We start from the raw sequence: 21,373 nt of genomic DNA on the forward strand, positions 1-21,373 counted from the left end.
TTCTTCACAGCTAATTAATTACTTTTGATGTTAGGCACTGCTGTTCTGCAGGGCAACATGACGACCAATTTTCTCAGCAAGGTTCCACAAACAGTATAAGTATAAATGTCAAGTTAATTTCTTCTTGATGGTGTTGGTTGAGGTCTGATTGTTAACCTGGACACTGGGAGAACTCTCCTGTTCGTTGTTTAGTGTGATGGGATGTTTTCTAAGTATTTAGAGCACTAGACACTGCCTTGGTTCAAATCTTCGCAGAAAGACAGCATCTCTGACAAGGCGATGCTCCGTCCGTTTTATACTGAAATGTCAGCCTAGATTATTTGGAAAGCCAAAGGATTGGTCCCTAATGATACAGGGGCTAAAATTTGAATCAGAACTCAGGAGGAAAAATTACAAAGGTTGCAAATGAGCATATTATAATAATCAAAGTAAATTTTACCTATAATCAATTTCCACAGTCAGTTCTATGCATTTTTAAATCATTTGCACAGCCAGTTGAGATAAATTTACTTTTGTTATATTCTTAAAAAAACATAAATGTGAGTAGCACAATGCAGTGCTCCTCTTTTCTTTCAATGTTTGAGCCGCAGGTCAAAGTTCTAAAATTGCTCATCACAGTTGTAATCAGAATACTCCAGTGTGTTGGGTGGGGTGATTTGGAACGCAAGTGTACTTCCTAATAACTAATCTGCAAGAAGTTTTAGCGAGGCTGGTAATTGAGCCATATACTGCTGGATCCAGGTGATTAGGAAGAAATTACAAAAAATTCCAATTTGTGCTTGAGCAGAAAAACCAAATTAGCACCTGAACTTGTGTTTAGTTGATTGATATTTGGCACAACTTCCTCCCTTCCCCACCCCAGCCTCCTTTGGGAGGCAATGGCATACTGTAGCAACCATTAGAGCAATGAAAGTGGCACATAACTAATAAAGAGTTTAATGACTTGCTCTCTACCTTTATGATCTGTTTACTGGGCTATCAAAATTGTAAATGCCAATGGACCATTTTTCCACAAACTTTGACCTCATAAACTGCATTTAATATCTGTTTATAAATAAGACACTGAGGAAAAGTAAAGCCATAGGTGGAATGAGCAGCCACATGATGTTTTAAGATGTCAGCTGAGATTCAGTGGTAATACTTACCTCAGAGTTAAAAAGTTCCACCACAAAGACTGGCTGACACATTAGTGCTGCACTGACAGAGATGCCATCTTTCAGATGAGACACTAAACTGAGGCCCTGTCTGCTCCCTCAGGTGGATGTAAAAGATCCCATGGCACTATTTTTGAAGAAGAGCAGGAGAGTACTCCACACTGTCACGGTCAGCATTCATCCCTCAACCAATACCACTAAAACAAATTAAAACAGTCTCTTTGCTGTTTGTGAGACTTTACTGTGTCAGTCTGTTTCCCTACATTACAATTGTGATGTCAATAGGGCATCGAGTACAAGAGCAAGGAGGTTATGTTGAACTTGTGTAAGACACTAATTCAGCCTCAGCTGGAGTATTGTGTCTAGTTCTAGGGAACCATACTTTAGGAAAGATGTGAAAGAATTGGAGAGTGTGCGGGAAAGAATCATGAGAATGGTTCCAGGAATGAGGAACTTCAGTTAGAGAAGCAGGAACTGTTTTCCTTGGAGAAGAGAAGAGAGGACATTTGACAGACGTATTCAAAATCATGAGGGGTCCGGACAGAGTAAATAGGGAGAAACTGCTTCCACTCGTGAAAGGATCAAGAATGAGAGGGCACAGATTTAAAGTAATTGTCAAAAGAAGCAAAGGCGACATGAGGAAAAACTTTTTCACGCAGCAAGTGGTTGGGGTATGGAATGCACTGCCTGAGAGTGTGGTGGAGGCAGGTTCAATTGAGGCATTCAGAAGGTAATTAGATTGTTATCTGAAAAGAAAGAATATGCAGGGTTATGGGGGAGAAGACAAGGAAATGGCACTAGGCGAATTGCTCATTCCGAGAGCCACTGCAGACATTTTTATTCATTCATGGGGTGTGGGCGATGCTGACTAGGCCCACATTTGTTGCCCATCCCTAATTGCCCTTGAGAAGGTGGTGGTGTGCTGCCTTCTTGAACCGCTGCAGCCCATGTGCTGTAGGTACACCCACAGTGCTATCAGGGAGGGAGTTCCAGGATTTTGACTGAGCGACAGTGAAGGAATGGGGACATGTTTCCAAGTCAGGATGGTGAGTGACTTGGAGGGGAACTTGAAGGTGGTGGTGTTCCCATGTGTCTGCTACCCTTGTCCTTCTAGATGGTAGTGGTTGTGGGTTTGGATTGTGCTGTCTAAGGGGCCTTGGTGAATTCCTGCAGTGCATCTTGTAGATAGTACACACTGCTGCCACTGTGCGTCGGTGGTGGAGGGAGTGAATGTTTGTGGATGGAGTGCCATTCAGCAGGCTGCTTTGTTCTGGATGGTGTCAAGCTTCTTGAGTGTTGTTGGAGCTGCACTCATCCAGGCAAGTGGGGCGTATCCTTCACACTCCTGAGCTGTGCCTTGTAGATGGTGGACAGGCTTTGGGGAATCAGGAGGTGAGTTACTTGCGGCAGGGTTCCTAGCCTCTGATCTGCTCTTGTAGCTACAGTATTTATATGACTAGTCCAGTTCAGTTTTCTGGTCAATGGTAACACCCAGGATGTTGATAGTGGGGCGTTCAGCAATGGGAATGCCGTTGAATCTTAAGGGTGATGGTTAGATTCTCTCTTGTTGGAAATGGTCATTGCCTGGCACTTGTGTGGCACAAATGTTACTTGCCACTTGTCAGCCCAAGTCTGGATATAGTCCAGGTCTTGCTGCATTTGGACATGGACTGCTTCAGTATTTGAGGAGTCACGAATGGTGCTGAACATTGTGCAATCATCAGCGAACATCCCCACTTCTGACCTTATGATGGAAGGAAGGCCATTGATGAAGCAGCTGAAGATGGTTGGACCTGGGACATTACCCTGAGGAACTCCTGCAGTAATGGGCTGAATGGCCTTCTTTGTGCTATAACAATCCTGTGATAACCCAGTGCATCGACTATGCAACCTCAAGTCGTCTCTGGTTCTTTTGCCAATTATCATAAATCTATGGCTCTGGATACCAGTGAAAACAGTTCCTCCTATTTCCTCTAATCAAAAGTTGTTCATTTATGAAATTTGCTTGCAGAAAAGTAAATGATCTTTTTTCCCCTTACCTCTCCTCTTCCCCAATCCTGTGCTGTGTCTGAGCTTCACCCTGGAATGTGGCATTAGTTCTGGTCATAAGAAGCAATCTCTCACTATTGGTTCCAGCATTTTCTTTATCAGAATCACCTTGTCAATTCCATTTTCAATTTCAACTCCTGTTCAGTAAAGTTGAGGCTGAGCAAAGCATTGGATGCTGGTCCGACTCAGCCATGTGTCCTAAGAATATCAGTAGGTGCTAACACCGTAACAGAACATTTGCCTTGTACAAGAGTCAGTTCAAACTTTCCAAAGAATTATTGCTATATTGGTGAGAATGTGGATTTCTATCTAGGATTTGCTACATCCTGGTGAAGTTCAATTTCATAAACTACACAGCTTTACATTAACCACATTGGGTGAGTAGACGTACGCTGCCCAATTCATTTTCAAGAAGTTCTCAGTTTGTTCTTAAATCCTCCACTGCTGTGCATCTTATCACTAAAGAGTCAAGATTTCCTTCAAAGCTACAGATCCCTTGAGACATTTCTTTCATCAGGGTTCCCCTCCGCCTGTTCCCTCAAAAGGTTTTCTATTTAAAGAATGTTTTAACTGGCTCTGACCTTCATCTCCCATATCTTCATATGGGTCAGCCAAGTCAGGCATTAGATTTGGCATTGATGTCTTGAGCTGAGCTCTCAGCAGGCAGTAGAATCTGTGAACTGCCCTCCCCATGACATTGGACTTTGAATGTTGGCAGACTTTGATCGGTGCAGTTATTTAAGGATCTATTTGTTGGCCATTATTCCACACTATGGAAATGAACAGCCAGCCCTTAACAGGTTTCCTGAAATGGATATCTTTTTAAAAGTCCCTCTGCTGAGGATCATATAAATGTCGGTGAACTTTTCAAGCATCCTGCATGGGCACGATGGGCCGAATGGTAATTCCATGGTGCAAGATTTTATGGGGAGTATGTAGACTGTTTCTAATCAGGATTTCTCAGCTCGGAAAAGCAGGAAGAACACACGATGACTGTCACTTCTTTCCACCTGTGACTGGGTGCAATTTATTAGGTCAGCGTCTGCAACACTGACCAAGGTGATTGAATCAGTCAAACTTCTTGTGGGAACTACTGACTGGTGTTTAGGAATGTGCATTGTCATTTTATCTGTATTTCAGTGAAATTAAACCACTAGCCTTGCCAATAAAATACAAAGTAGTTACTGTTTCTTATAATCAGTCACTGGTTTGTCATGACAGAATAACTGAAATTTTGTCTTTGGAGTTTGGACAATTACATTGTACAATTATTGGTTCCTTTGAGAAAAATGAAGGTCACTGTTATATGGTTTGCCAAAATCCTTACTTCTTGTAAGGGTGGTTGATTTTCAATTGATCATCTAAATTGTAAGCAGGTCTAATTTTAAAAGCAGGCATGGCTGTGTGTGCCTGTTGATGGGACCCTTCTCCCACTTTACATTCTCTGTCACAGCAGCAACATTTTTACTTCCATTTTTGCTTAATACTCAAGTTTCAGTGAATCTTACTCCCTTGTTGCTTTGAAGAATCTCAAGACTGTGGAACTTCATACCTCCCTCAGTATTCCCTTCATCTCACCTATCACAGGCTTTTAAAACCCAAGCCAATGTCATCCACACTTGTTCATTTATTTTCTAGTGACTCCTATTCTCCTCCGTTTCACCGTCATTTATCTGATCTTTACCCAAGTTTTCCAATTTAAAACTATTTAATAGAAGAAATAGAAACAGAAATCATCTTTGGGGAGAGAAACAAAGTTAAGGTTCCTGGCTGTTCTATCACCAGAACATATTGTTTGCCTTCAACCAAATATTTAAGATCATAAAGCTTCTGTGAGATTGAAATTAAAACCAATAGAGCCAGTCACCAACTTGAAACTTTAACAGTTTCTCTCTCCACTGATGCTGCCTGATTTGCTGAGCATTTCCAGCATTTTCTGGTTTCATTTTAGATTTCCAGCAGCCGCAGTATCTTGCTTTTGTAATCATGAGGAGATATCTTTCATTGTGTCAGATGGACGGCAGCCAAATCAAATGCTGCAAATCCTTGGATCAGTAGCATTATACTGCACAATAAATGTCAGGTTCTGGTACCTATAATGGGCTGAACTTCTGAGAGATATTCTCAAATATGCTTGAATTTATTACATACTGCCATCAGTTCAAGAGTAAACTGAACTACTGCATGCTTCTGTCTAGTTCTCCCTTCATCTATTTTACTTTGGGACAAATTATTAGCTTCCTACCTGAACAATGAAAAATGTATGGATGAACAACCCAGGAATCAAGCAAACCCTTTTCACCGTGGCAAATTGTAAAGTTGAATTTAATAAATCTGGCCATTTGTGGATTGGCGACATAAGATGGCAATCAGAAATACAAAGACTTGCATTTATATAGCACTTTTCATGATCGTCGGACATCTCAAAGTGTTTTACAGCCAATGAAGTGCCTTTTGAGGTGTGTTCATTGTTGTAATGGAGGAAATGCAACAAACAATATGCAGACAGCAAACTCCCACAAACAGCAATGTGATAATGATCAGATTATCTGTTTTTATGATGTTGATTGGGGGATAAATATTAGCCAGGACACCAGGGAGAACTGCCCTGGTCTTCTTTGAAACAATGTCATGGGTTCTTTTACATCCGCCTAAGCAGGCAGTTGGGGCCTCGGTTTAACATCTCAACCGAAAGATGGCAGCACGCCAGCCTTGATTTCTGTGCTCATTGTTGGACCTGGAACCTTGTGACTCAGGCAAGAGAACTACCTACTGAGCCACGATGACCTGAGTGTTAGCCCTAACTTATTCACTCGTGTACTTCAGGGAAGGGATCCACTAATTGACCAAGTCTGCCCTACATGTGACTGGAATATCACACACTTTAGTTGACTCTTAATCTCCTCTGAAGTGACCCATTACTCTACTGCCTTGTAAAAGATATCACAGTAAAAAGGTTCACCATTATCTCCTCAGGGCAACAATAAAGATGGTGCCAGGCAGTGGCATAGTGGTATTGACTGGTATTCTAGAGACCCAGGGTAATGTTGTGGGGACCTGGGTTCAAATCCCACCATGGCAGATGGTGAAATTTGAATTCAATAAAAATCTGGAATTAAAGGTCTAATGATGACCGTGAAACGATTGTTGTAAAAACCCATCTGGTTCACTAATGTCCTTTGGGGAAGGAAATCTGTTGTTCTTAACCGGCCTGGCCTACATGTGACTCCAAACCCACAGCAATGTGATTGACTCTTAAATGCTCTCTGAATTTCTCTGAACGAGGGTCTAGCCAGTGACACTCATCCCAGGAGCGAATTTTTTTAAAAATCCAAAGAATGAATATTAAAAAAGAAATGTTATTGTGAATAGGTCCAATTCCTATGTGTTCCCAAACCATTTCTGCATAATGTCGCTGTGATACAGCAAGTGCTGGTACCTACTTAGAAGCAGTGCGAGCTGATTAGTATTGGGTTACACAATGGCTGTTGGCAAAGCAAGCAGTTCTGCATGTAGAGATTTGTGATGCTACCCAAATTGTTAATATTCCGGAAGGGTTAATGAGATAAATTAGCTTTTTAACATTGGAAGTCACCTGCCTTGCACCAGTTTGGGGTAGACCTAGTAGGGTGGGAAGCCAAGGCAGTGTGAGATAGCCCGCATTGCTACAAGACAGAATTGGCTTAATACAATATTGCTTTTGTTACACTGCCAATTTTGTATTGGCTGTGTGGCCACTATATCAAATTCAGGCAAAGTGTGTGCAATTCCCCCCATTCTCTGAAATCATCCTGATCTATAAAGGACAGCAACTTGTCGGCCAAAATTCAGTAGCTGTTAGTATTTGCATTGAAGTCAGTTTCAAAGGTGTCAGTTGGACAATGAGGAGTGGGAACTGAACCTTCGTTAACCCCTAAATTACTTCTTAATTGATAAGTTGCTGATAATGCGTTTCCTCAGAGTAATGAGAGTCCAAAGTACGCCAGGTATACAACTAAGTAAACTTAACAATCTTCTACTTCCACTTGGTAATCCTTACAAGTTATATGAAAGCCAGGAACAAGAATATTATTGTCATACACAGAAGTGTAACTTCATTTTGCCAGAAACCCCAGGTGCTGAAATCAATACCTTGCTCAATCATATATATCTCTTCAGGAACCCTGCAAAATACAGAACATGGATCATGGCAGAGGGAATGGAATACATCAATCAGATATTAGTCTTCCTTGTAAGATGCAAATGTTTTTAAAATGAACATAACAGTAAATATCACCAATATTTGACACTCAAGGGCCCCCCCGAACATATTTTTTCATTTGAATTTTAAGATTATCTCTTGCACTGGATTAAATCCTCAGTAACTATCGATTTTATTCGTCATTTTATGCACCTAATAAGATGAAATCCCTTGATTCCATCTCTGGGGAATATAACCCAAGCCCCTCTCAACCAAAGTGCCTTTTATTCATCTCAGCTGAAAGATGCATCATGAACAGTGCAGGACCACATTACAGTGTAAGCCTAGATTTTGTGAAAGATTGTATGAAAGATATGTATGTAGTTGGAAAGGATAATAACAAGGGCAGATGGCTGGTGGAATTGATCTTGGCTGTTGGTGGGAGTATGACAGAAAGACTTGGCGATGTTGCATTGGGAGAAACCAGCAGGTCTCCCATAAATTAAACCTTAAATCCGAATGGAACGTGTCTTGGTAAGTCATACCATTAAAGTTTAGAGTACAAGGAAACTGAATATTTGTAATATTTCAATAATGTAACAGAGAGTAGACGCTAACGTCTTCTTTTACTCCCCCCAATTAAAAACCCAAAGGAGAAAACTTGATGTTGTATCTCAATGCCATCTACAGTTATGTTACTCTTACCCGCGAGTCGCAGACTCATAGACGATGCTTCACCATAGGTTTTTAATCAACAGTAAACGTAATAACAAATATCTACTTCTTGCCATTTTGCCCTCCCACTTGCTCCATGTTTTTTCTGTCTCTGCTCAGATCTCCAATTCCTAACTCATTTTATGCCTTGCCCCCCCAGCCCAGGCACAAACCCCATCAACACACTCCTTAATCTTCTCCCGCAATTTGCTCTCCTGCCTTTCCAAGATTCCCCCAGTTCTCCTGCTTTGGCTCACAACCCACCACCCATACCAACTTCCTGCATGTTTCAGCCTTTAAACAAACATCCCCATCTGCTGCCCTTTTTCTGACCTTAAGCCCACAGAGCTTTTGCCAACTCATTCAGGATACTTTTACAGAAACGTTTATCATCTGTTTGGAGCCCTCCCAAAGTGACACCGCTAGGATTGGTAACTTGCTGTGTAAAATCAAGGGAGGAATGTACCATTTTTCCACATGCTGGTTCCGTGTTTCCATTAAGCCATGCTGCCACCCAGTGTAATGTTTTTATAAAATCTACATCCAGGAGACCATTCATGCCTATTCTAAAGTTATTTTTTAAAAATTCATCTTTCGTTCAACCCATAACGGAATATACTGATCCACTTCAACCAGGAGAGCCACTGCAACATTCTGTTTAAGTTCACCAGAAATCCTCCAAAGACCTACAGATACAAGTGAAACATTCTTCAGAGCTTCCAAATGGGTAACAGAAACCATGAGATGGTGTGGTGAAATGGACCAAAAACAGGCTCTTACCATCATGAAGACGTAGGGGATGACAATCAGGGCATTGGCTACTGCAAAGCTGTTGACACTTGCACTCACTAGAAAGGCCAACCTCATTGTAGACAAACTGGTGAGGCTGAGAGTCAAGCAGAACAAGAAAAAAGATGCAGCATCTTGTTTCAACCCTGCATTGAAAACATTGCACTCAAAAGCTGAATATGCATTGCATAATATTTGTGATGAACTACCGTCATTCATTCATTTGCTGTCTTTGTTGCCCTGTGTGCAAAATGGTCACCACATGCCTACGGACAGTGACTACACTTCAAAAGGTTTTAATTGGTTGCAAAATGCTTTGGGATATCCTAACTTGAGATAAGCCACTGTATAAATGCATTTTTTTTTCTTAACCCATGGCATCCCAGTAATGGCCTCTTATGATCTCAATCCCTTGATTGAGAGATGAGATGAGATAGTGGTGTAGTGGTAATGTCATTGGATTAGTAATCCTGAGACCCAGGCTAATGTTCTGGGGACATGGGTTCAAATCCCACCATGGCAGCTGGTTGAATTTAAATTCAATAAATCTGGAATATAAAGCTAGTCTCAGTAATGGTGACTGTGAAACTATCATCAACATCATATGAAAATCCCATCAGGTTCTCTAATGTCCATTAAGGAAGGAAATCTGCCATCCTTAACTGACCTGGCCTACATGTGACTCAAGATTCACAGCAATTTGGTGGATTCTTAACTGCGCTCGGTTCAAGGGCAATCAGGGATGGGCAACAAATGCTGGCCTTGCCAGTGACGCCCACATCCCACGAAAGAGTAAAGATTAGAAAACTCCATTGCGTTTGTCCCTGGGTATTCATTATTGAATAAATACGGCTTCAAAATATTCCAGAATTATCTATAATTCAACTGATAAATCAATTATATATTCATATAAGTAAAGAATCAATCTATTTGGTTTCATACTTATTATGTGGTCACTTTTGCCTGCCTACTGGTTAAATTAGACACTTGTGTACTTATTAATCATAACTTATTTTGATGACAGGTGAAAGGCACTTAACCATCATAAAGTGGGCAACAGCTGCAAAAGTAAAAATGGGTACGTTGCGATTGGGTATCACATCTGCCAGGATCTTGGACATGGAGTAAGCTGATGTTCGATAATAGCCACTCGCCTTTTCAAGTCTGGTGAAAGAATGAGAATTAAAATTTTCTACATCACCAATCTCTCAGATTGCGAGGAATAATATGGTGGGAATTGAAAGTTAAAATAATTAACAGAACATAGGTTTTCAAACTGGGACCCATGAGTGCCCTCGTTCCCTCTGACTCACTGAACATTGTTTCCGCATTGCTATAAATAAACCTCTCGAGTGCTTTCACAGTTTTCCCCTTGTTATGACCCCATCTGGTGTTACTATTGGACATGTCAAATCCCAGAGTGAAACCTGGCTTGGATGGATCCTAACTTTTGTTTAGAAACAATGGAGGTAAGTTACTGAACAAATTCACAGGGGTCTGCTGAATAACTTTTAACAAGAAGAATAAAACATATTAAAGAAGAAAAATGAACTATCCAGACAAAAAGGTTGAAAAGACCTCAGTAAAAACACGAAAATTATTCAAATATTCACAATTCCTTCATCCCAACTATATCTTTACAGATACATACAAATTTGGAAAGATAAAACAGTTCCATATCTGGCTTATACTCTAATACTCGGGGTAACTATGCAGTACATGTGAATCAACTGGTGAGCTGTGGACAGACACACCACGCTCCAAAGTAACCAACAGATGTGACCAAAGCAGATTCTATGGATTTCTCAACGACCCACCCGGACGCTTGTTGCGCTATGAGCTAATTGTTCTCACTGAAACTGTCTTTCTCACAAGGGTTTCCAATCTCCACATTTGAAGAACTCGCCTTGGAATTCCCTCCATTGTTCCCACTCAAGACGGCTTCAACCAAGGTCCACCTCCAGGGTTTCAATCTTGCCTTCTAAGATTCCTTTCCTCTGGATCTTTGCGTATACTCAAGTTTCACCTTCCAAGCACAATTTCAGATCTTCTGCCGTGCCAAGCAGAACAGCACGGAGTCACCAACCTTTGGCTGCCCTCTCAGATCTTTAGGCTTCCCTTGAGCCCATTTTGCTTCAAGTCTGCTCCCCGCAGCTCTCCTTTAATTCGAAGCCTATTGCTCTGCTCCTTTTTCTCAACTTTACTTAACAGAATCTGTTTCTGATCCCTGTCTTTGTCCCTTACCTGGGATGATCTTCTGGGACTTGTTTCTGCCCTGCTCCCTGGTTTAGGATCATCTTTGTTTGGGACCTTTTCCCTGTCTCCCCACTCCCCCGTGTCCTGCTCCCTGGGACACTGGCTCTTGAATAGTGCTCCTCTTCAAGTCACCTGACCTCCAGTTTCACTTTTTCTTTTCTGCGCATGTGCAGGAAGCGTGAGGCCCACTGGGAACTGTAGTTCCCAAACTCCCAACTCCTGATTTAGGTAAGTATTTTTGGTTTTCCTAATACTTTGGATACCCAACACTGTGGGCAATTTTAACTCAATCCGCCTGGCAGGAATTTGACTTCGATGAAAAGTGAAATTGGGTAAAGTGTAAGCAGAACAATCCAGTGATGGTACTACAACCACCCCACGCTGGGAAGTAACATGTTACTTGCTTGCAGCGCTGTTATTGTGAAGCAGTTCACCTGTTAGTGTGCTTTCGGACTCAATTTGGTTTTGGCACTGGTTTGTTTTTTAAGTAGCCACAGAGCCATGCTGTAAGCATCAGGAAATGCAACTCCCCATTTTAATTCACTTTTTAAAAAAAATACTCAGGAACAAAATACTTAGCTACATACAAAAAGAGTGCTTTTTCTTGTATGAAGAGTTCCACAGCAGAAAGGTTGCCAAAAACCTGATCGATTATCACAAAGAAGAATGCGCTGATTCTGAAATTGAAAAATATACACTTGAGACTTAGGAGTAGATAACTATTAGATAGAAAAGCTACTGGAAGTGTAGACTCCAAGTACAATACATCACATCAATCCTACAAACTTGCAGGAATAATGGATACCAATTGCCCATCCACATCCTTCTTTCCTCAGACCCCATCTCTTCTTCCAATCTGACCCTTTGCCATGTTTCCACTATTCTCTGCTATCTTCCCCTCTTTGATCCTGAATGGTCTGTCTTTAGCCAAGGCCTCATCTTCATTCCCTTACAGCCTCCACCTCAATGAATTTCGACATGGGTACGATGCCGTCTTCACCCCTGCGTCCCAGCACCACCCCCTCCTCCTTTGAGCAGGAGTCTACCCCCTGCATGACAGACCCCTTCTCCCAACTCCAATATTCTTTCTCTGCTTTTATTTCAGATTCTCAGCAGCAGGAATACTTTGCTTTTGCAATGTCACAGATCACAGCTCTGCACCTGCAGGCCAATCTGAGCTTGGTTGTGCTTGTGTGATTGGGACAGATTGCAAGTGGAGGCAGATGCAGGGAGTGTTTCAGTGGCTGAGTCACTTTGGGGTCTGACAACCCACTCACAAGTACGATTAACAGTACCTTTTGAGAAAGCCATACCCACCTCTGTAATGACATTGTTTTGCACTTGCAATCCACCATCCTAGAGTCAGAGTTATGCATTACAGAAGAAGGCCATTTGGCCTATTGAGCCTATGCCAACCCTCAGATATCTACTGAGCTCATGATCTCCACTTTCCTAGGAGGAAACGCAGAGAAGTGAGCAGTCAATTCCCTAAAGACAAAGGTGAATCATACATAGGGTCACCCTCATCTAACACTGAGTGGGTGTGTAGACAAAGCCACTAACTGATGCTCTGGGACATTTGACCTTTTGAGTTTTATTTATATAAAGTATGTAGACTGAATAGAAGCAAACAGGGAAATACAATACTAAAAAGTTTTCGCAATCCGAAATCCCATAATTCATACTGTTGAATGAAATACATGTAATAATTTGTGGATTCAGCTATTCCTGTATTTCTCCTACCTGTTCTGCAAAGCTTCTGGCATTGTGTATGGTATTTGATAATATATAAGTCCATTCAATATACCAAAGAATATCATAATGAACACTGAGGTCTGGGGGTTTCTGCAGAAATTCTTTATGGTTCGGCCACACATGATATACAGCTGAAAGTACAAGAATAAATAATGAATGCTTCAGCTAAGCTCAACAAGGGAATGCACAAATGATCCCACCTGTCACAACTTGTTAGTTTGCATTTAATATCCTCTTAGGTTCAGTACATTGGTTACTCCCATAAGTGACCCGCTTGGTCCTTACTACCTGGATGACACCTTTTGTTTTGCCCAATATCTTGTTTAGTGATAGAACAATCCAAACAACCCAACCCAAAGAGAGCCCTTACTGAACTATGTCAGGTAAATTTTTTCATGCATTTGACTGAGAAACATTCTCTAAAGATCACTGGTTTATTTTACATAAAATATATGAATGAACAGTACAGAATTTTCACATTGACAACAATTAATTTCTATGCTCCTTGTTTATGAGGAACAATAAAAACACAACTTACTCTACTCTTGAATGTTGGCTCACTTCTTCACTCCAGCTCACTGACTTCAGCTTTCAAAACATATTAGACATTTTTTAATGAAAGGGCATAGCTCACCCTCTGTACCTCAGTACGATAGAGAATGAGAGATGAAAACTTCTCTCACCAGAGTGAGCAGGCTTCCACTATCAAGATGTGAACAGAAGGCTCCTAGATATAAACTTGGCCCAGCACTTGGCTGTATGCAATATTTATAGCACAGAAACAGCTTGTTCAGAAGAGCTGGTCCTTAAGATTCACACACTCTGCCCACCTTAATTCATCTGACCCCCATCAACATATCCTTCTATTCCTTTCACTCTCATGTGTTTGTCCAGCTTTCCCTTCTATGCATCTATACTAGTCATCTCAACCACCCCCTGTAGTGAAGTTCCACATTCTAACCACTCTCATGATAATGAAGTTCCTCCAGAATTCCAAATTGGATATATCCCAATATCATATTTCTGGCCCCTTGTTCTGGTCTAATCTTCTCTCAGTGGCATGATTGTACGTAACAATTCTCCCATTAAATAACTAACACTTATATAGAACAGCCTTTTATAACACCAGGCTGTTCCTGCACTTTACAGGGGATTAAATACTTTTTGAAATGTAGTTTTGCTGTAACTGTCATTGTTGAGATTAACTTCAGATTCTAGCCTATTGTCGAGATAAAAATGCTGTATGCAGCCTTGGGAATTAACAGATTATAGGCTGAATCCAGAAACATTATAACATAAAATATTCAGTTCGAGCGACACAGATATAATTAAATGCTTCACAATATGTTTGTTATTCATCGTCATCGGCACTCCCTCAATTTGAGGATGACGTCAACTCAGGGTCGCGAGTTTCTGCCAAGGGTCTTCATGTGACTGAGGCAGCAGATTCTCAACCCACAGACCTTTGGGTACTTGGGGCAGGCTGTCCCATGGGGTAGTGGGATCCGATGTGCAGGATTTGCTCCCTTTCCTTTCCTCCTCTGCTGCCTCTCTCCCTCATCATTAAGATGTTGTGACTCAAAGCCTGATGCAGCTTGATGAACAAGTGGCTGCCACCCTGATTGATCGGTAGAAAGCGCCTCCCGGTCACCAAGGTCAATGCCACAGCATTTCAAGGAGAGGTTCAGAATGTCTTTGAAGCGTTTGGCCCTCCCCTGGAATGCTGGCCATTTAAGAGTTGAGAAAACAGCACCTGGCAAGAGAGACGCTTTTCAGCAGACATTGTCCAGTCCATTAAAGTTGATTTTGCAGGAGTTATTGTCTGAATGCTTGTGGAGGTGGCTTTAAGAAGGACACTAGTGTTTATTCAACAGTGAATAAAAATCCAAGAAAAATCTCAAAAACAACATTAGGAACTCTCCATCACATTCATCAACCTGATCAAAGCATTTGACGCTAAGATAAAAGCAAAATACTGCAGACGCTGGAAATCTGAAACAAAATTACCCCTAAGGGTCATACGGACTCGAAACTTTAACTCTGTTTCTCCCTCCACAGATGCTGCTAGGCCTGCTGAGTTTTTCCAGCATTTTCTGTTTTTGTTAAAGCATTTGATACAGTGAATTGTGAAGCTCTGTGGATTGTGCTACAAAGATTTGGATGTCTGAGAAACTTCATCACAATCCTGCAACTGCTTCATGATGATATGACTGCAACTATCTTGAGTGGGTGACCTGAAACAGACGCCTTCAAAATCTGGTGTCAAGAAAGGCTGTGTGATACTCTCCATACTATTTACAATCTACCTGACATTGGCTGTTCATCTCATCAAAGCCAACTGCCCTCTAGTGTCGGTATTAAATACAGCCTAAATGGAAAACTCTTTATTCTCAGTCACCTCCGTGCCAAAACTAAACTGACCACCATGGACACACATGATCTATAGTTTGCGAATAACTGTAGCATAATTGCCCACTCTGCACCAGATTTGCAAGCCACTCTCGATTTCTTTAATTCAGCAAACAAGAAATGTGGCTTGTCCTTGAATATTACCAAAACAAAACTCATGTATCAACCCACACCTGGTCAGCCAAACATTCAACCCCTCATATTATGTTGAAGGAAAGACTCTGGAATATGTTGAGCACTTCCTATACCTTGACTGCCACCTCTCTCAAAAGACCACCATTGTTGAGGAGATCCAACACCAGATCAGCTACGCCAGCTCAGACTTCTCTTCAAGGAATGCCTACCTTGAAGAAGTATTGCTCTTCTCTCCATCAGGATTTTTGTATCTCTATCCAGCTCTACTTGTCCCACCCCCCCTTAAACCAGCTTATCTTCACCTCTCTTCTATTTTTACTTAGTTCTGTTGAAGGGTCATTTGGACTCGAAACGTTAACTGTGTTCCTCTCCGCAGAAGCTGCCAAACCTGCTGAGCTTTTCCAGGTATTTTTTGTTTTTGTTTCAGCCTTCTACAAACTATGACAGCGAGTGTTCGACAACAAAGACCTTCATTAGTCAACAAAAGTTCTAGTGTATAGAGTAGTTGTCATCACCATGTTCCAGTACTGCAGTGAGATATGGACTGTGTATCAGCAACACAAGAAAAATTCCATCAGCAATGCCTCCGCAGCATCCTCTGGATTCCCTCTAACAAGGAAAAACACAAGATCTACCTGATGCCAGAAAGGAGTTGCATATGAAGATTTTATTTTACTTGAAGACTTTGAGACATCTAGCACAGACAAGGACTTCAGTTCCTTTTCAGTTTGGTCATAGTAATTAGACTGTTGAAATTGATGTGCCAGGAGATTCTTTTCGCTGCTGGGATTCACAGCCATGTGAGAAATGACCACAATCTCTTTAATAAAGAAGAGACGAGTTCCTAGGTTTAGGTACGACACTGACTGATTGTGGCATTGCTAACAATGTTAACAACAATTTGAATCTACTAATAGTGTTTAATGTAGGAAAACATCCTAAGGTGCATAGAGACAAAGAAGGGGATATCCAGAGAGGTGACCCAAAGCTTGATTAAAGAGGTGAGTTTTAAGGAGGATCTTAAAGGAAGAAAGATATGTGCAGATGTGGAGGGGTTAAGGGAGGAAATTCCAAAGATTGGGGCCAAGGTAGATGAGGCAGAGCAACAATAGTTGGGGAGTGAGAGGGGGTGCCCAGGAGGCCAGAGTAATGGGAACAGACAGTTTGTGTGTGTTTGAGGGTGGAATTACTGAATTGTAAGGCTGGAGATCTTCCAGAGGTAATGAAGGTGGAGGTCGCAAACTGACTTAAAGATGAGACCTTTCTGTTGGAGGTTTTGGTGAACTGGGAGCTAAAACAGGCCAGGGAACACAGAGGTGACGAGTGAGTGAGTGTGATTGAGCGGAATAGGAAATCAGCAACAGAGTTTTGGATGAACTCAAGCTCATGGAGGTCAGTCAGGAGAGTATTGGAATAATTGAGACCGGAGGTGACAAAGGAACAGATGAAGATTTCAGCAGCAGATGGGATGAAGCAGAGGCAGAGACAGGGGAAAGTAAGCTTTATGAAGGAGAGGTTATGGCATCAGAAGCTCAGCTTGTGGGTTGAATAGGTTGTCAAGGTTGCAAACGGACTGCTTCAACCTGAGACAATGACTGGAGAAGGAGATGGAATCAGTAGCAAGGTTATGGAGCTCATAATGGCGGACAAAGATAATGCTTTCAGTTTTCTAATGATTGGTTGGAGGAAATTGTAGTTCATCACAAGACTAGACATTGGACTAAGAGTCTGACAACACAAAGGCACTAGCATGGTTAGCAAAGGGACGAAGAGGTGGAACTGGCTGTCATCAGTGTACATCTAGAAGTTGTCGTTGGATGCTGTTGCCAGAGGGTAGCATGTTATCAAGGAGGAGAAGGTCAAGGATAGATTTGAATCTAGGGTGACGATCTATATTATCTTGTAAATTAAGTTCCACATTCCTGGAACCATTCTTGGAAATCTTTTCTGCAATCTCTCCAATGCCTTCACATCTTTCCAAAAATACAGCACTCAGAACTAGATGCAATACTCCAGCTGAGGCCGAACTAGTGTCTTATATAAGTTCAACATAACCTCCTTGCCCTTGCACTCTGTACTCCTACTAATAAAGCCTAGGATACTGCATGTTTTATTAACCGCTCTCTCAACCTGCCCTGCCACCTTCAATGATTTATACACAAATACACTGTTCCTGCATCCCTTTCAGAGTTGTACCCCTTATTTTATATTGTCTCTCCATGTTCTTCCCATCAAAATGAATTACTTCACAGTTTTCTGCATTGAACTTCATCTGCCACTTGTCCGCCTATTCCACCAATGTGTCCATGTCCTTTTGAAGTTCTACACTATTCTTTTCACAGTTCACAATACTTCCAAATTTCGTATCATCCACAAATTTTGAAACTGTGCCCTGTACACCAAGGTCTAGGTCATTAATATATATCAGGAAGAGCAAGGGTCCCAACAAGTTTCAGTTCTATGGTAAGGGTGGAAATCTGATTGCAGAGGATCAAACATTAAATTGTGGAAAGGGTGGGCACATGTTTGCCAAGCAACAACACATTCCAGGACTTAAGAGAAGAAAGGATGGTTGGAGATGGGGTGGTAGTTTTCAAAGACGGAGGAGTTGAGGGTGAGTTTTTTTGAGGGGATGATGATGACGGTAGTTTTATGAGGGATGGGGAAGTCCCTGAGGAGAGGGAACATTTACAAAAATCAGCTAGTATAAAGAGGAAGGGAAGTTGTGTGGTCAGCACTGTAATAAGAAATGGTGTCAAATGAGCAAGAAGTGGGTCTAGTGCATAAGATGAGCTCAGGGAAAACATAAGGAGAGATGTGAGGGTGAGGGTTGGGCAAAGGTTGGGAGAACTGGGGAGGTTTGGCTTAGTGAACAAGAGGAAGCAGCAGAGAGATGTGATTGAATGGTCTCAGTGACAAGCAAGTTTGTGAGTTCCATGCAATTTATTGGAGGTGTGGATGAATGGGGTGGGGGGGGAGGGATTCAATGAGAGGACGGATAGTAAAAGAAAAAAGGCCCCAGGTTTCTTGTTTGTGCTCAGGAGCAGTTGTGGCAAAGGAGAATGAAATCCAATCTCACTTGAAGTGATCCAGTCAGATCTGGTGAAGGATGGTTAAACCATATGTCAGATATCCTCTGGTCTATGGGGTGGAGGAAACAAAGGTGGGGGCCTTACAGGGGGAATGACTGGGATGGGAGAAAGGAAAGGTTTTGCTGGCAACAAGGGACTCTATGGTGCATGTGAGCGAGTGATATTGACAGCTGCAGTCGTATCACATGAATGAAGAGAAGGCCAAAGGCGAGGAATTGGCAGTTTTAAGTGGAAACCAACTACCTTGTGAACGACTTAAGTTTCTATCTCCACCAATTTACTCCAAAGCTATTCCAGATGCCAGTTATTCTCCGTGTGACAGAATGCGTCCCAACAAGCTATCTAGACCTTGTCTTTTACCAATTTGTACCCTTGTCTTCTGTAATGTAGCTTAACTTGAAACAGTGAATCAGGGTTAACTTCTGTTGATGGTCAGGATAGATTAGGCAATTCTTGCCTCTCTTATTGTTACATTTCTTCTCTCCCTCTTTCATTCCATACAGTTTGGTTAAATTAGATTCCATATTAGTAAAATGCAACTGATACATAATCATTAATAAATCATGGTCATCAATAATACCTGACTTGGGAGTTTCGCAGGAAGTTCATTAATGACATCCAAGAAGAAATATGAGGGGTTGTTGTAAGGTTCACATTCATACCCTAAAAATGAACAATTTACCAACATTATTACCAAAGGCAGTGCATAAAGGAGCTAGGTGGACTCCGATACAAAGGCAAAATACTGCAAATGCTGGAATTCTGAAAAAGAAACAGAATTTTTTTCTTTACATTCACAGGATGTGGGCTTCACTGGCTATGCCAGCATTTATTACCCATCCTATTTGCCCTTGAGAAGGTGGTGGTGAGCTGCATTCTTGAACCGCTGCAGTCCATGTGGTGTAGGTACACCCACAGTGCTGTTAGGAGGGGAGTTCCAGGATTTTGTCCCAGTGACAGTGAAGGAACGGCGATATATTTTCAAGTCAGGGTGGTGAGTGACTTGGAGGGCAATTTCTAGGTGGTGGTGTTCCCATCTATCTGCTGCCCTTGTCCTTCTAGATGGTAGTGGTCATGGGTTTGGAAGGTGCTGTCGAAGGAGCCTTGGTGAATTCCTGCACTGCATCTTGTAGGTGGTACACACTGCTGCTACTGCTGTCAGTGGCGGAGAGAGTGAATGTTTGTGGATGTGGTGCCAATCAAGCGAGATGCATTGTCCTGAACGGTGTCAAGCTTCTTTATGTTGTGGGAGCTACACTCATCCAGGCATATGGGGAGTATTCCATCACACTCCTGACTTGTGCCTTGTAGATGGTGGACAGGCTCTGGGGAGTCAGGAGATGGGTTATTTGTCGCACGATTCCGAGCCTCTGACCTGCTCTTGTAGCTACAGTGTTTATATGGCTAGTCCAGTTCAGTTTCTGGTCAATGGTAACCCCCCAGGATGTTGCTCGTGCGGGAATTCAGTGATGGTCATTGCCTGACACTTGTGTGGCTTGAATGTTACTTGCACTTGTCAGCCCAAGCCTAGATATTGTCCAGGTCTTGCTGCATTTGGACATGGACTGCTTCAGTATCTGAGAAGTCGCGAATGGTGAACATTGTGCAATCATCAGCGAACATCCCCACTTCTGATCTTATGATAGAAGGAAGGTCATTGATGAAGCAGCTGAAGATGGTTGGGCTAAGGACACTACCCTGAGGAACTCCTGCAGTGATATCCTGGAGCTGAGATGACTGACCTCCAACAACCACAACCATCTTCTTTTGTGCTAGGTATGACTCCAACCAGCAGTGAGTTTTCCCCCTGATTCCCATTGACTCCAATTTTGCTAGGGCTCCTAGATGCCTCACTCGGTCAAATGCTGCCTTGATGTCAAGGGCAGCCACTCTCACCTCACCTCAGGAGTTTAGCTCTTTTGTCCATGTTTGAACCAAGGCTGTAATGAGGTCAGGAGCTGAGTGGCCCTGGCGGAACCCAAACTGGGCATTAGTGAGCAGGTTATTGCTAAGCAAGTGCTGCTTGATAGCACTGTTGATGACCCCTTCCATTACTCTACTGATGACCGAGAGTAGACTGATGGGGCAGTAGTTGGCTGGGTTGGATTTGTCCTGCTTTTTGTGTACAGGACATACCTGGACAATTTTCCACATAGCCAGGTAGATGCCAGTGTTGTAGCTGTACTGGAACAGCTTGACTAGGGGCACGGCAAGTTCTGGAGCACAAGTCTTCAGCACTATTGCCGGGAAAATTGTCAGGGCCCATAGCCTTTGCAGTATCCAGTGCCTTCAGCCATTTCTTGATATCACGTAGAGTGAATCAAATTGGCTGAAGACTGGCATCTGTGATGCTGGGGACCTCCAGAGGAGGCCGAGATGGATCATGTACTTGGCACTTCTGGCTGAAGATGCATCATGCCATGGCAAATACTTCAGCTTTATCTTTTGCACTGATGCGCTGGGCTCCTCCATCATTGAGGATGGGGATATTTGTGGAGCCTCCTCCTGCAGTGAGTTGTTTAATTGTCCACCACCATTCACAACTGGATGTGGCAGGACTGCAGAGCTTAGATATGATCCTTTGGTTGCGGGATCGCTTAGCCCTGCCTATCACTTGCTGCTTATGCTGTTTGGCACACAAGTAGTCCTGTGTTATAGCTTCAGCAGGTCGACGCCTCATTTTTAGGTATGCTTGGGCTGCTCCTATCATGCCCTCCTGCACTCTTCATTGAAACAGGGTTGATCCTCTGGCTTGTTGGTAATGGTAGAGTGGGGGATATGCCGGGCCACGAGGTTACAGATTGTGTTCGAGTACAATTCTGCTGCTGATGGCCCACAGC

The 21,373-nt window shown here is 42.4% G+C and overlaps 1 pseudogene; it reads right to left on the bottom strand.

The window, feature by feature from the left end:
* Nucleotides 1–6,945: 6,945 nt before the first annotated feature.
* LOC144668494 (broad substrate specificity ATP-binding cassette transporter ABCG2-like) overlaps nucleotides 6,946–21,373 on the bottom strand; it is a 30,470-nt pseudogene continuing 16,042 nt past the window's right edge.

This window comes from Cetorhinus maximus, chromosome 27, assembly GCF_964194155.1.
Source record: "Cetorhinus maximus chromosome 27, sCetMax3.hap1.1, whole genome shotgun sequence".
In the NCBI taxonomy this organism is placed as follows: Eukaryota; Metazoa; Chordata; class Chondrichthyes; order Lamniformes; family Cetorhinidae; genus Cetorhinus; species Cetorhinus maximus.